The sequence below is a fragment of the Silurus aristotelis genome (assembly GCF_946808225.1).
Source record: "Silurus aristotelis genome assembly, chromosome: 7".
In the NCBI taxonomy this organism is placed as follows: Eukaryota; Metazoa; Chordata; class Actinopteri; order Siluriformes; family Siluridae; genus Silurus; species Silurus aristotelis.
In genome coordinates, this window is record NC_139580.1 from 9,928,422 (window position 1) to 9,944,382 (window position 15,961).

General features: G+C 40.6%; 1 protein-coding gene and 1 long non-coding RNA gene across 17 annotated transcripts in view; one reads left to right on the forward strand and one right to left on the reverse strand.

The window, feature by feature from the left end:
* The window catches only part of enox2 (ecto-NOX disulfide-thiol exchanger 2), a 262,970-nt gene that overhangs the window by 155,913 nt on the left and 91,096 nt on the right, over positions 1–15,961 (reverse strand). The window lies entirely within an intron of this gene.
* Positions 200–5,420, forward strand: LOC310729208. Its single transcript, XR_014534504.1, has 2 exons — positions 200–1,115; positions 1,211–5,420. It is a non-coding gene; the product is annotated as an uncharacterized lncRNA (long non-coding RNA).

Genomic DNA, 15,961 nt, shown 5'->3' on the forward strand with positions numbered 1-15,961 from the left:
CATCTATATCAGTGGTCCCCAATCTTTTTTGTGCCATGGACCGGTTTAATGTCAGACAATATTTTCACAGACTGGCATTTAAGGAGTGGCGGATAAATACAACAAAATAAATTATATGACCGGCATAAAAACTAGTATTTTCTAAATATAATAATAAACTTGAATTCACTGTGAATTCACCCCCCCCCCCCCCCACCACCAAAAAAAATAAATAAATCATATATATAAAAAAAAACAAAAAAAACAAACTCAAGCTCACTTTGAAGAATGTTTCTGTTTACGTGAATCGATTTTCCTGAACGTCCTGATTGATGATACGGGCAGAACATAGTCATTTTCTTTAATAGCGGGTCTATCATTAGAGGAGATATCGTGCGATCTGATGCGGAGAACGCGCATTGTCTGTTATACGATTGTACACGGTTGCATTGAGCTCGTGTACAGAGTGACAAGTTATAATCTTAAAATAGGTCCAGAAACCGCAACAATGTGCTTGAAAATTTTTCATTTATCCACCGATAGCCCTGGAAACTGCTTGAAAACAGTAATTATGTGAAATTAGAAACAGACACGCATGTTTATTTGGATGAAGCAGTAAAATGGGTTCACAGACAGAAGTCTTACAGACATTGCTTCCATCTTAGACCCTGAATCAGTAATTGAGATTTGTGGACACCTGACCATCACAGCCAGATGTGCTTTTTGAACATCCTAAACCAGATTTAGACCACCTTCTGCTGTTATAATAACATCTAATTACTTGCCAAAAGGCTTTCCACTAGACTTTAGAGTGTAATTGGGTGGATTTGTGACCATTCAGGTGCAAGAGCTTTAGTAAGGTCAGGTACTGATGTTGGATGAGGAGGTCTGGAGTGCAGTCTGTGTTCCAGTTCATCCCAAAGGTGTTCATTTATATAGTTTATTTCTATAGCGATTAAAAAATGTAAGAATTATAGAACAAAAAAATTAAACTCGTTTAGATGTAATGAGGAAGAAACCTTGAGAGGAATCAGACTCAAAGGGGGAACCCATCCTCATTTGGGTGACACCAAGAGTGGGATCATAAATCATAAAAAGCAATACAAACATCAAAGAGTGAGAAATATCATGAGCGTGTGATTACGCGTAATGTCCTTTCTACAGTCTTACACAGTCAGTTGGATTTGTGAATCCAGGAGCCCCTGAGCAATAAATTAGCTTAACATCTGAGTTTATTTTAGATTCGACACCAACTCCTCCATGACAGAGCCTTTAAATGTTCAAATCAGATCAGGGCTGTTCAGATCAGAGCTCTTGTGCAGGACACATGAGTTCTTCTACACCTATCTTCACACACCATGTGTTCATGGAGCTTGCTTTGTACAAAAGGAACAGGTTTGACCCTTAGGTCCAGTGAAAGAAAATCGTAAAGCTTCTTCTTCTTCTTTTGGCTGCTCCCATTAGGGGTCGCCACAGCGGATCACCCGTTTCCATACCACCCTGTCCTCTACATCTGCCTCTTTCAACCCAACTACCTGCATGTCTTCTCTCACCACATCCATAAACCTTCTCCTTGGCCTTCCTCTTTTCCTCCTTCCTGGTGGCTCCATCCTCAGCATTCTCCTATCGATATACCCCATGTCCCTCCTCTGCACATGTCCAAACCATCTCAATCTCGCCTCCCTCACCTTGTCTCCAAAACGTCCTACATGTGCTGTCCCTCTTATAAACTCATTTCTAATCCTGTCCATCCTCATCCCTCCCAATGACAACCTCAACATCTTCAGCTCTGCTACCTCCAGCTCCACCTCCTGTCTTTTACTCTCTAAACCATACAACATTGCAGGTCTCACCACAGTCCTATAAACTAGAGCCTAAAATTCTGTGAATTCTGTGCATGTGGTTACAGTTTAGCGATCAGGGCTGTTCAGATCAGAGCTCTTGTGCAGGACTGGATTGGCTATACAGCGTTCACCACGCAGTCTCCTGCTCGCAGTATTCAAGTCCTTAATGAGACCAAGAGAGGTGTCTAGAGAGGTCGTTACTTAGACCTCAGTACTGTACCAGCTACTTTAAAGGCTTTGTAGTCTTTCTCTCAATTAAACAACTAGAAGCAAGCTAATCCTTGGTAAATCACAACCAGTTTATCAGCACCAGTTCCCACCAGGCAGCCAAAGAGAAATCCTTCATCACATACAGGAGCAATTCATTTGTGAATACACTTATGACACACATGACCATGCGTGTGGGATCTCTTCTGTTTTCTCTTTGATTCTCTGATCCACCCAGACTTCCCCCGCCTTGGCCCGAAACCCCCCGCCCCCAACACCCACACCCACACACATCACACATTCACCAACATGCCCCCCTTTGTGGTATGATGGAATAACTGTTAACTGTTCATGACTGGAAATACTTGAGGATGTGGGAGGAATTTTTTACTGCTGATTCATGTCAGGAGTTTTCTTCTCATTCTGCCATTTTGAATCACTAATGAAAAATTATAGTGATGTTTCAGAAGATTTGTGAGGGAACCACACCTACGGAAAGCATAAATCTTCTAACATGGATGAGAAACTGTCTGAATACAAACTCTTAGAAATAAGAAAAAAATTTTGGTGAACTGCAACGAATTATGGGACAAATAGGAACATGAACAGCAACTGAGGCACCACATGGTTTTCACATGTTGGAACGGTTTTGCTTAAAAGATCTTTGCTGGATCTGGGATGTTATGTATGCTGGATGCAGGGTCACTGCCGAATCGAATTTCATTGAGAAATGAATCATGGTTATGATGCTAATACAAGTATTTTATGGCGTTCTAGTTCAGAGTACCAATAAATAAGCAGAATTCTACAGTGCTGCGCAGTCATGCAAGTTTGAGTGTTATTTGATGGATCCAGGATAGGTGCCATATTTACATCCAATTTTTTTTTACATCGAAAGCTTGATTAGCCGAAATTTGACTTTCCGTAGACCTGAAATCTGGCAAATAGTACTTGTATGCGCAGGTATAGCATATTTTATGTTATTGCTAGCTGGCTATGCTTTTGCACTGTTTTCCCCCCTATAATTTAATGCTACAGAGGTATTTACAATTGGCAATCAGGAGCTAGGCTTAAGAATCAGAAATTCCCACTGTGCTGCATTTTCACTGGCTCCAAGAAGCATAGAATGCCAATAAGTGTCAATTTCACAGTAATGGAAGCAAAAAGAAATAAGCCTAAAAGAAGCTATTACCTGCTTATACTCATGATACTGTGGCAAGTGCTAAGCTTTTTAGGCCGGGGTATAAAAAAAATCTTTTATTTTTTTAATTTTTAATTTTTTATAACTGTATGCAGGTGCAGAAGGCAATGTTAGTGAAGATTTAAATGAAGATCTGGGTCCTAATTGTTGTTTTCTTTGGCGTTTAGCGCAACGATGCAGACGGTGTTCTCCGGCATCATGCTAATAAGCAGCGTTCTTCGCAATGGTTCAAAGTGAAAGATGTGAAACTGACTCTAACTCCTGTGTTTTGTTAAATCTGACTTCATTGACAGATGACTCACGAGGCAGCCAGCAACCGGGCCAAGGTGATTTATGGCCAAGCAGATGCGCATGCTTGCATGTGCGGGACCGAACAATAGCTTTTTATTTGATTTCCCCAGCTGTGGTTTCAGCTCCAGGGCCACAGGCATGCCCTGGTACAAAAGTCACAAACAGCACAGCACCTAGCTATTAAAAGGCCCTCGGGGGACAAGTGCTACGCCAAACCGTCACAGAACAATATATCACGCCCACTATTATCGTTATCTATTTCGGTATTGTACTATTACAGGTAATTATTAAACAAGTGACAAGACATGTTGCTTATTATTCGATGGTGCAGGCCTGCGACGTGACTTTGAAACGGTGGGCCGGAACAGACGTGTCAGTGGCATGACAAGCACGGCGTTCTCAAAATAAGGTAATGAACAGCCACAGCTTGTGAAACAGCAACGACGCCAAAATGGAGCCGCTACCCAAATCTGCAACCAAAAGTGCAGGTAAAAACCTCGAACGGGAAACGGAAAATAAGAGACTTTTATGTATATTTTGGGAAACGTTCTTCTCGGATCCGCGAGTCTATTTTCTCCATTCCAAATCATCAACACTCGAGTCCAAAGAAACTTAAGAAGCGGCCAAATGTGCAGTGACCTCATTCGGAGTGGATTACTCACTCTGAAGGTAAAAGCAATAGACAAAAATGTGCCTGAGGCTCTGCAGGCTGTGGTGGCAACAAGAAGAGACAGTGACTGCTGGCATCAAATCTCTTCCTGCATTTTTCTAATTTTTTATCGTCCAATGCTGCTTATGAGGCACAAAATAATTAACGCTTTTTTAAAAAAACTCATAAAAATAGAATTCCACACGAAAGCCTGTCAAAGTTGAGAACCTGCTTAATTAAATCTTCACCGCTTGGAGCAGGAAGAGGAAGTGGGAGGAGCATAGCTAACTGATTATACACCGTGTTGCCAAGGTAATGTCGGCTCTGGCCAGTCGTTTAAACATCCGTCAGCCACCTGCACTCATAAGACCAGGTGCACCGTCACACCTAGATGTTCTCAAGGTGATCCGACATGGCTTGATTTTGGGTTGTAAAAGAAGGACAAAAAAAAAAAAAAAAAAAAAGAATAAATGAAACCCCCTGCTTTCTGAATACAATGACACGAATTCAGAGGAAGCCTCACAAAGAATGTCAAACACTTTGAACATTGAGCTGATCGTTTCCCCTTTAAAGCTCGGAGCACAGCAAATCCTCTTCCCAATCTGGCTGCTCTGCTGTGAGCTAATGAGAGTCTGGCCTTGCGCCTGAATACGACACATCTTCAAACGAACCTCTGAGTTTACCCAGGGGACGCCTTTAATGACACGTTCCCTAGAGAACCGGACCTGTCCAAGCTATCACTGAAATTCCACTTTGCGTCTTGTAGCCAAGAGCGAAAACACACGCCTGTTAAGCGTAATGCATGAGAAATACAACGTCTGCAAACAATGCACATAAACACTTGTGTCTAAAAGAGGTGGCTGGCAGACCATTTCCATGACATTTTATGTCAAATTGAGACGTGATTGTTGACGCAAAATTTTAATCTCTAAACTGTTAATACAAATGACACAATTTAGCAAAAAAAAAAAAAAAAAAAAAAAAAAAAGGAGGCCACGACAAACTTCAAATCAGTCCAATTGAAGCATTAACCACGTAATGGCTGACAATCTAACACAACGCTAGACAACCTGAAACTGTAAGAGCTTTCTGAATCACGTCTATTTGTGCTCAGAGACATTAACCAGTAGGCGTTCAGAAGCCCAGCTACGTATGGTGACATTAATTAAAGAGGCTGAGTTCAATCCATTAACATGCGAAGTGTAGTCTTCCTGACGACCCGGCCATTAATTACATAGTGCGGGCTGAAGGGATAAAAAACAGAAGAACTAACCAAAAGAAAAGACAAAAATCAGATGATAGAAAATAATCCCGACTCTCTTCCCTTAATCAGCAGCTAAGAGTAAACAGAGGGAAGAAGACAAATGTGCGAGTGGCTCGCCAACGTCGCTCGGGCAGTGACCGCGGTTGGCTGTTCCTCCTTTCATCCATCTCCATCACCACCAGCCGGCCCTGCTGGACACCATCGAGAGGACGAGTGGCCAGTTTTAGAGAGCAGCAGGAGGGAGGGAGATGCCCGACTGTGCGCCAACACACTCGTCTTTGTGGCCGTCTGTTACCAAAATATATCCTACAGCAGGCAGGGGAACTCTTTGGCACTTTTGGATTTTTAATCATTACACTGGGCCAAAGCAAACGTCTGATGAGAAGAGACTGATACAGGCGTGGCTCTGAGATGTCAGACCATGCTTCACAAACACAAAATACTAACAACTGTACTTTACAGGAAAAAGTCATAGTAATACTATAGAACTATAGTAAGTATTAGCTGGCCTCTGTGATGGTCAGAAGGCACTGGACAAACCATTATTTACTTCAAAATCACAAAGCAATTGAGAGAAATCTCCGTATAAATACAAACCCGATTCCAAAAAAGTTGGGACACGGTACAAATTGTGAATAAAAACAGAAATGTAATGATGTGTAAGTTTTAAATTTCGATATTTTATTCAGAATACAACATAGATGACATATCAAATGTTTAAACTGAGAAAATGTATAATTATAAGGGAAAAATAAGTTGATTTTAAATTTCATGGCATCAACACGTCTCAAAAAAGTTGGGACGAGGCCATGTTTACCACTGCGTGGCATCCTAATTTTTTTATAACAGTCTGCAAATGTCTGGGGACTGAGGAGACAAGTTGCTCAAGTTTAGGAATAGGAATGTTGTCCCATTCTTGTCTAATACAGGCTTCTAGTTGCTCAACTGTCTTAGGTCTTCTTTGTCGCATCTTCCTCTTTATGATGTGCCAAATGTTTTCTATGGGTGAAAGATCTGGACTGCAGGCTGGCCATTTCAATATCCTTCTTCTACGCAGCCATGATGTTGTAATTGATGCAGTATGTGGTCTGGCATTGTCATGTCGGAAAATGCAAGGTCTTCCCTAAAAGAGACGACGTCTGGATTGGAGCATATGTTGTTCTAGAACTTGGATATACATTTCAGCATTGATTGTGCGTTTCCAGGTTTGTAAGTTGCCCATGCCACATGCACTCATGCAACCCCATACCATCAGAGATGCAGGCTTCTGAACTGAGCGCTGATAACAACTTGGGTTGTCCCTATCCTCTTTAGTCCGGATGACATGGCGTCCCAGTTTTCCAAAAAAAACTTCTAATTTTGATTCGTCTGACCACAGAACAGTTTTCCTCTTTGTCACAGTTCATTTTAAATGAGCCTTGGCCCAGAGAAAACGCCTGTCTCACAATTTGTACAGTGTCCCAACTTTTTCGGAATCGGGTTTGTAATAGATAAACCAGCAGCAAAAATGCATTACTATTCAAACATTTTAATGTTTTTCATCCGCATCTTGCTCTATTTTCACTTTACTTCATGGTTTCCTACAATGTACACTATATTGCTAAAAGTATTGGGTCACCTGACCTTTCCTGCTATATGTGGTTCTTTTCCAAACTGTTACCATGAAGCTGGAGGCGCTCAATTCTACAGGACGTCTTCAGATGCGCTGTAATAAAATGTAGCATTCACTTAAATTTGGAAACCCAAACCTGTTCCAACATATCAATGCCCATGTGCACAAATGAACTACTTGAAGATCTGGTTTACATGCTTTGGAGAGGAAGATCTTGAGTGGCCTGCTATAGAGTTCTGATCTCATCCCTACTGAACATCTTTGGGATGAATTGGAACGCTGACTTCACCCCAGGTCTCCTCACCTACATCAGTACCTGCATTTCATAATAGCCTTGTGGCTAATTAACACACATATTCATAAAAATAAAGAGTGAATGGAGACTAAATATGGAATGCAATGCTCAAAAATCACATACCGTACTGATGACCCAGTACTTTTGCCAATATAGTGTATCTATTCAGACTCACCCTTTCTTCATGTGCAATGCAAGAGAGCTTAAGACCTTTAGTCTGTCCAGCTTTCGAACCTTAAATGTACACTTGCGCTAGTATCATTGTTAAATTTAGACTATATGGACAAAAGTACTGAAACACCTGACTTTTTCAGCCACATGTAGTCGTGACCACAAATTGTTACCATAAAGTTGGAGGCACACAATTGTATTTTGAGTGTTTGGATGCAGTAGCATAACATTTTCGCTTTAAACTAGGAGACCCAGAACTCTGTGCACCAAGCCAGCTCCGTGAAAATACGCTTTACATGGTTTGGAGTGAAAGATCTTGAGTGACCTGCTATAGAGCTCTGACCTTAACCCTATTGAACACCATTGGGCTGAATTTTGGGGTGGTGGTAGATTATTTGTTAAGCCTCTTGGTTAAATGATCAGAAAGTCTGGGTTAAGGCCCCGAAATCACCAAGCTGACACTTTTCGGGCCCTTAACTCTCTGTGCTCCAGGGGTGCTGTACATGGCTTACCCTGCTCTTTAACCCCAGCTTCCTACATCGCAGGGATATGTGAAACAATAATTTTTCTGTGGAATCAATAAAGTATTCTTAAAATAAATAAATAAATTATAATTTAGAAAGCTAACTAGTCACAAAGTTTGTGTGTCCACAAACTTTAACCATATCATGTAGCTGTACTGTGTCTCTAAGACACTGAATTTCTCATCAGTAAATTGTGTTTAATGTCACTGATTGTGACAACAAAGCATTACTAAGTTGATCACAATACTGTATTTTAATATTACAGTTCAGTGGTTAAGAAAATGGATGTTATACCTCTGTTCGAAACGTTAAAATCCCAATCGTAAATCAGACCGCACTTCATTATGTTTTTTATATAACTTTGATCTGCTTGGTTTGAGGAAAATAATATCCCAAAAACGGTGTGATACACGCCAGGGTTTTAGAAAAATAGGGTAAGAACTTCAAAAACATTCAATGCAAAATATTTTTGCGAAGAACTGGCATCAGATTCCTCTGTTTTTGGACATCCACCCTGACATCTTATTGGTCTGTTGTCTTACTGTGTTCACCTGTTCTGTGTCAGTTCTTCATTAATCTGTGTTTTCCTCTGTGTGTTACATATACCATTTACCATTTTCCTAGCATGATTAATCTATCCTCTTGTTTATATTACCTTTTATTAGAATGCAATTTTTAGGTCTTGTACGTCAAATGATTTCTTGAACCTGCATTTTATACCACACACCACCTCCATCTCATGGCTGCTGTAATTATCTTGCATGTTAATTCTATATTTAGGCATGATAAATTTGTGTTTCCTCAGGTGCAATTTTTCATCCCGCTCATGTGAAGAAGAAAAAAAAAAAAGAAAATATGAAATCTCTATTTGATTCCATGGAATTGCTTCACCCAGGTCATAAATCACAAGGAAAACAGACACTTAGCTACAAGAGCCCGGTGCACTAGTACGTGACTTTTCCCGTCCTCTGATGTTTTCATTGCCACCCTCATCTTAACAATCAAACAAAAAGCCCAGTAGTCTCTGAGGTGACATCATCCCCAGACAGCTGTGAGTATGAACCGCCATCATTTGTCAGCATCAGGTTCTCTGCAATTCAATGTTTCTGGGATCATTCACTTCTAAACCTGACAGACAAAACAAAAAAAAAAAAACAGCCTTCTGGGACTGAATTTAATATTTTTTCAGGATTAAGTAAGCCCTCTTTGTCACAGCTGCACAGGCTTGACTCTGGACTGAAATGAAACGATTTCATCATGATGAAGATTTGCTAGGTGGTAAAGTTACAAAAAAAGAGATCAATTTCTAACTTATAAAATGATTAATTCAACACAACATCACAAGACAAAGTGCGCATCGATACGAGCTGAAGTCAAAATTTGTATTTTTCGTAAGGAGGCTGCAGTTCGGCGTTTATGTGCTCTTTGCGGATCAATACTTATTTCACTTGCTATAATCCCGATGTTTCCAGCGAGCTCGAGCAACAGATAACTCTTATGCTGTAACACCAAACATAATTACATCTACAATAAGTATGATATATACGGCCGGGGTTTGGCATTTCTGGCCTATAGAAGCACACGGCCCAAGTGACGCAGTGAGACAGACTGCAAACTGTGACGCCTCTACAGTGCGGAGAACACAGTCTGATACGTCTGATACGTAGTTTGAAGGTGAACAAAAATAAGAAAGAAAGAAAGAAAGAAAGAAAGAAAGAAAGAAAGAAAGAAAGAAAGAAAGAAAGAAAGAAAGAAAGAAAGAAAGAGAGTACACTACAGGTATGAAGAGAGAGAGAGAGAGAGAGAGAGAGAGAGAGAGAGAGAGAGACAGACAGACAGACAGACAGACAAACAGATTGACAGATACTGGTAGAAAGATAAATGAATAATATAATGATACAAGCAGAAAGTCAGATATTTCAGTGAAAGATTGACACCAGTAAATAACTAGAGATGATGTGATGGTTGAAAAAGAGAAGAATTGAGAGATTGTCTGCGAAAGAGACTAATACATGTAGATTGATAGGGGGAGAGACAAAGAGAGGTATACTGCTAGAAATATGGTGAAAAAGAAAGAAAGAAAGAAAGAAAGAAAGAAAGAAAGAAAGAAAGAAAGACTGAGAAAAAGAGAGTACACTACAGGTATGAGGAGAGAGAGAGAGAGAGAGAGAGAGAGAGAGAGAGAGAGAGAGAGAGAGAGAGAGAGAGAGAGAGAGAGAGAGAGTGTGAAAATGAGAATGAGAAAGAGAGAGAGAGAGAGAGAGAGAGAGAGAGAGAGAGAGAGAGAGAGAGAAAGAGTACTGAAGGTAGATAGATAGATAGATAGATAGATAGATAGATAGATAGATAGATAGATAGATAGATAGATAGATAGATAGATAGATAGATAGATAGATAGATAGATAGATAGATAGATAGATAGATAGAGAAAAGCACGAGTCTGTTGTATTAAAAGAGAGATAGATGAAGATATTGACTAGAGGAAAACTCTAAGCTCAATCAGTCAGAAATAATATAAAGCTTGATAAGACTCAACAGTCTAAATTCAAATGCAGCTTCTTCTAATTAAAGTTTTTTTTTATCGTATCAATGAGAATGTTAATCACTGAGCTCCTATAAAAGGAAAACCATAATTCCACTCATTTAGAAAGGTTTTAATCAGAACAGCGGGTCTGAGGTGAGTTTGGTGCATGTAATGTGATTGCGGCAGTTAAAGAAGTGTTTAGATATGTTTGGTCTCAAATTAATACAAATAATAATGAAGTTTAAACAGCAGAACCTTTTTTTTTTTTTCTTGTCAAGTCAATGAATAAAGTACAAGGAATAAAAAAGGAGAAAACATCTGCAGGTTTGATGAAGAAGTGAGAGATTTTACAGACACCTTCAGGGCAATCTCACACTTGTCTCAAGTCCAAGCTCATGATGGTTTCCCAGGATCAGTTGTTTTCACACAAATTCCTTCTAATCACATTCACGGCTTTCGACGTCACATCTGCTGTGTGTGAAGTCCAAACTGACGGTAACATGAACATCACTTTACCGGTCTTATTACGTAAGTAAGGAGGAAATAAAGCACTTGGTTATAGAAATGTACAACAATGTAGTGGTGATAGACCATGATGCTATTTCATGACAACTATTTCCCAACAACAGGATGGAAAGATGTTGTTTATGTCACAGAAATTTCCCAATAGCTACAACTTTTAATGTATTTAAACAGTTGTTCCCTTACCAGCTTCTCTTATTTGTCTCGCTCTTAAAGTAAATGAGAGAACAAAGCTGCTTATATTCTTCCTGTGACCCAAATAAAGTTGAAAATCCTCTTAGGTTTAAAAAAAAAAAAAAAAACCCTGACACTGGAGACTCATTCCATCCTTCCATAAACAAAATTGTAGATTCACACTGAAGGCATCAAAACTATGAATTAACACATGTGGAATTATATATGGAATTATATACATAACAAAAAAAGTGTGAAACAACTGAAAATATGTCATATTGTAGGTTCTTCAAAGTAGCCACCTTTTGCTTAGGTTACTGCTTTGCACACTCTTGGCATTCTCTTGATGCCTACTTTGAAGAACCTACAATATGACATATTTTCAGTTCACTTTTTTTGTTATGTATATAATTCCATATATAATTCCATGTGTTAATTCATAGTTTTGATGCCTTCAGTGTGACTCTACAATTTTCATAGTCATGAAAATAAAGAAAACTCTTTGAATGAGCAGGTGTGTCCAAACTTTTGTATATAAAAATACATTTTATGTAAGGCCTGCTGTTATAGAACATGAAACATTGCCATCTGACCAATCAGTATTGAGTATTCAAATGACATGTGATCACATAATGTTAAACAACTACAGATGGTCCCCGAGTTACGATGGTTCATCGGTCATATTTTTCGATCTTACAATTAAGAGAGTGATACGACACGATGGACGTGCAGCAGAGCTGAGCGTATCTCTTGCCCTGGGAGGAGCCCAACTCTCGCCCTGGGAAGAGCCCCACTCTCGCCCTGGGAAGAGCCCCACCCTCGCACTGTGATTAGCCCCACTCTCGCCCTGTAAGTAGCCCCACTCTCGCACTGTAAGTAGCCCCACTCTCGCACTGTAAGTAGCCCCACTCTCGCACTGTAAGTAGCCCCACTCTCCCTAGCGGTCGACCGAGTAAAGTTGTCTCAGTGTGTTTCAAACAGCAATTTTAGTGATAAAAGCATGTCTTCTGCTTGTAGTGAAAAAAGAAGAGGAAAGCCATCAGTTTGGAGCAAAAAAAAAAAAAAAAAGAAAATTATAAATCAGCATGAAGCAGGAAAGACAGTCACAATCATAGTACCATCTTTAACTCACGATATTTTTGACTTACAATGGGGCCGTCATAACATATCTTTATTGTAAGTAGAGGACTACCTGTAATGTATTAGTTATTTCATTAAAGCATTTTTGCTTTTCAGCCGTTTGAATGAAGGCTTTAGATTTAGAGGATGTAAAAGTTTTCCCTTTTTTAAGTTTCGTCTTCTCTTGCTTATCAGGAAGGTATTCCTGGTGCCACACCCACTCCATAGTCAAATACAGCTTACAACCATGACCCAACACACTGAACTCTCAGTACACAAATAAGGGCAAGTATGAAAACCACCTAAATTACAGAGACTGCAGACTTGAGGGCTGAAGAGAGCCTCTTTCTTTAACAAAATAAAAAATAAATGAACATTGCAGATGAGATGAATGAGCAGAGGATGCTGGGGCTCTGACAACTCTGTGGTGCTCCTGGAGCTCGGCCCAGACCTATCTTAATGCAGCCCCGCTCCGCTGAACACACGGACACTCCGGGAGACGAGAAACAGATTTCATCGAGCATATGGAAGCTTGACAGGATTCAAATAAGGAGGCCATTGGCAGTGCCCTGCTTACCTGTGGAAAACAATTAATCCTCGCCTTTCCCCCTTTTCTCGCTGACTTCGCTGTACATCAGAGGAAAGGAGAGAGAAAAAAAAAATGAAGGACAAATAAGGAAGTGCGGCTTTGAAAAGCTTGACAGGACGAGCGCCACAGTTGTCACTCCTGTCATGCGAACAGGCTTTTCCATGTGTCCTTTCATTGACCTTCACTGTGATAAAACAGGACTCAGTGCTGCACATGCACAAAAAAAATAAACACTGCATGAATCCAACACTTTTAGTAGATTCACAGTCACCGATATATTGTTTATTACCCCAAGTAGAACAAATGGATCACTGTAATATTGTCAAGACTGGACTGAAGTCCAACTTCATGCATGAAGCAAATATGGAGATCGTCATTCAATAAATGTTAATTGGCATTTTGGGCTATACACTGAAAAAAGGTCCTTGAGGGGTGAAAACAAAAAGCGCACTAAGCATTGTCAGCGTCGAAGCGGCCATGACGGACTCCCAAGCAGGCAAGCGAGCGATATTGGGTCATAAAGCTGCGCGCCACTATAAACCTGTAGCCATCTGCTGATTTGTGGATCCAATTACCCTTTCTCTTTAAGGCCCATGTTCAGTGCCATGATGTTCAGTCAGCTGTCGTCAGCATCTGTCTCAATGCGCTCAGCGTCGGGGATCTTCGACCTCTACGAAATGAACAAAACAACCACGTCTCGCAAAAAAGTTTTGTGTCAGAAACGACGCCACAGACTGGCACCAGCGTCCCTTGTTTTGGTGATAGTATGCGATGTTCACACTCGTCAGTAATTCAGTTCTGCGGTTCTGGGGCGCTGTATCCGGGATGTAAGCCGGATTCCCCTGTCAACACTGGCAGGGGGCACAGGACAAGTGACGCACCGGCTGACAAGATGCTGACAGGCAGATTAGCTTTAAGGCCTCTCTTTCTCTGAGCAAAAACAGCAGGCTAGAGGAAAACCAATCAATGTTCCCTCCATAAAAAAAGCCAAGCTCCTATTTGCTGGCACCTTGCTCCTATTTGCTGTGGCAGCCCCGGTCTGAATAACCACGTCCCGCTGAGACGCAGCACTTTTCCAGCATGAGCTAAGCTAGACAGATTGCTCGAGCTGTATGAGAAACATGACTGCGTTTCAGCATGACATTAAGGGGGAGGGTGGATGGAGCTCTTTTCACTGCAAAATTGACAAGTGAATAATATACGCTTCATCACACGGTGACCATCAAGGCAGCGGAGAAGCGGAGAATAGTTCAAGTGGAAAAGGATCTCAGTCAGACGTATTAGAGGCATGATGGCCTGCAATAGAATGTCATCTTCCTGGTTTCTACCTACCAGAAAGCCTCAATGACGACGTTCTGAGACGCAGCTACGGACGCTTCCTTTCGCAAGAAGGTCTCGGAATAAAACATTTTGTGGGTAAATCCTAAAGAATAAACTTTTAACTATTGCCTCTTTGTATCTTTTAGAGCATGTTACAACCTGGCATCATCTCTTATTAAACACGCCACATCTTTAAAAGACAAGAAAGTAAGGAGCCCAAAGACAGCCTTGAAAAGCAGCCTGACTGGTCATAATAAACTGAAAACTCAACAAAACTGGTCAACTGGTGGTGAAATGCTTTACTAAAAACAACCTTTAGATGACAATGTGATCCCATGCCGAGTTTTTTTCATTTAGGGCCGCTGATTTACTGGCCATCATCTCAGCATGTTTTCCTCTAGTAGAAATAGACATAGCGATTAAGTCGAGGTAAAGCTAGCACTAAATCAGTTTGCTTTGTTTTTGTGCTGTGTTTTTTTTTTCTAGCACAAAACAGAGGGGTGGAAAGAAAAGAAATATTGACTAAACGACGGTCTTTAGTACTACCCGCGCTTGCGATTCCAGTAAGAGGTTTAACGACCTCGCTTTAGCTTTGCTTGGCGGTTTCTTCGAGGCGACTCGGAAAAGGCAGCCAACACCGAGGCACAGACCATTCTTTGACGTCCTCGGACCTTGAGTCACACACTGAGCTTATTCATTCCCTTGCTGTGAATTCCAGCCTGTATTTGCATCCTTCTCCAGAGCGTGTCTACTCCCATGGGGTGGAATCTGGTGTGGTTGTGTGTTTATGCAAATGCAGCAGAAATTCGAGAGGCGAAAGATAATTGAAGCCGGATGGAAAATTACCGAGCAGTGATTGCATGCCTAGATTTTTAGTTTTGGCTGAACCTCTGAGGACGACCTATAAAATGAGACCTTCAACTGATGAATGGAATACTGTAGCTAACATAGGTGAACGCTGGACTGGGCAAGTTCTTGGCATTCAAAACAAATGGCTGCTGTTACCAAAGAGGCAATTTTTCTATAATCACATCATGTCTGGTTTATTTAATACGTTGCTAACGGAAAGTATTGTCAACCAAGCTTGTGGGTTTTTTTTTTTCTTGCCAACGATGGCTGACTTCCCCGCACACGGTCACAAAACCGTAATTGGTATAAAACCTACAACTGCCTTAGTGTTAGTATTTGAGCAGTAAATAACCCATTATTCTCATCATGTTGCCTCAGTGTAGCATCAAATTTGTCTAATGAATGCGGCAGGTCACGCAGAACATGTCAACATACGCCTTCATTACTAACAAATCTAGCAATTCAATCACCCAGCCGTGGAATTGCTGCTTTTTGTGTACATAATTAGAATATATTAGGTTACAAAGTAAATGTGTTTCAGTGGAAAAATTCCTTAGCTTGTACCTCACCTTATGTTATGTATATAAGTCCAAATCTCACTCTTGGGAAGTGGCAGCTCAGTTGTATAAAATGAGATAATTGTAACTCAACCTAGATAAGAGAATCAGCCAAATGCCATCAATGTAAATTCTTTAGAGTGTAATCGCACTGGATACTGTAGGTTGTACATGTAATCCTGCTCCTGAAATCAAAAGAACTGTCCTGAGCTCAGTCACAGTCTGCTCAAATAAAACTGAATAACAACATACATTAAAACTCTATATATA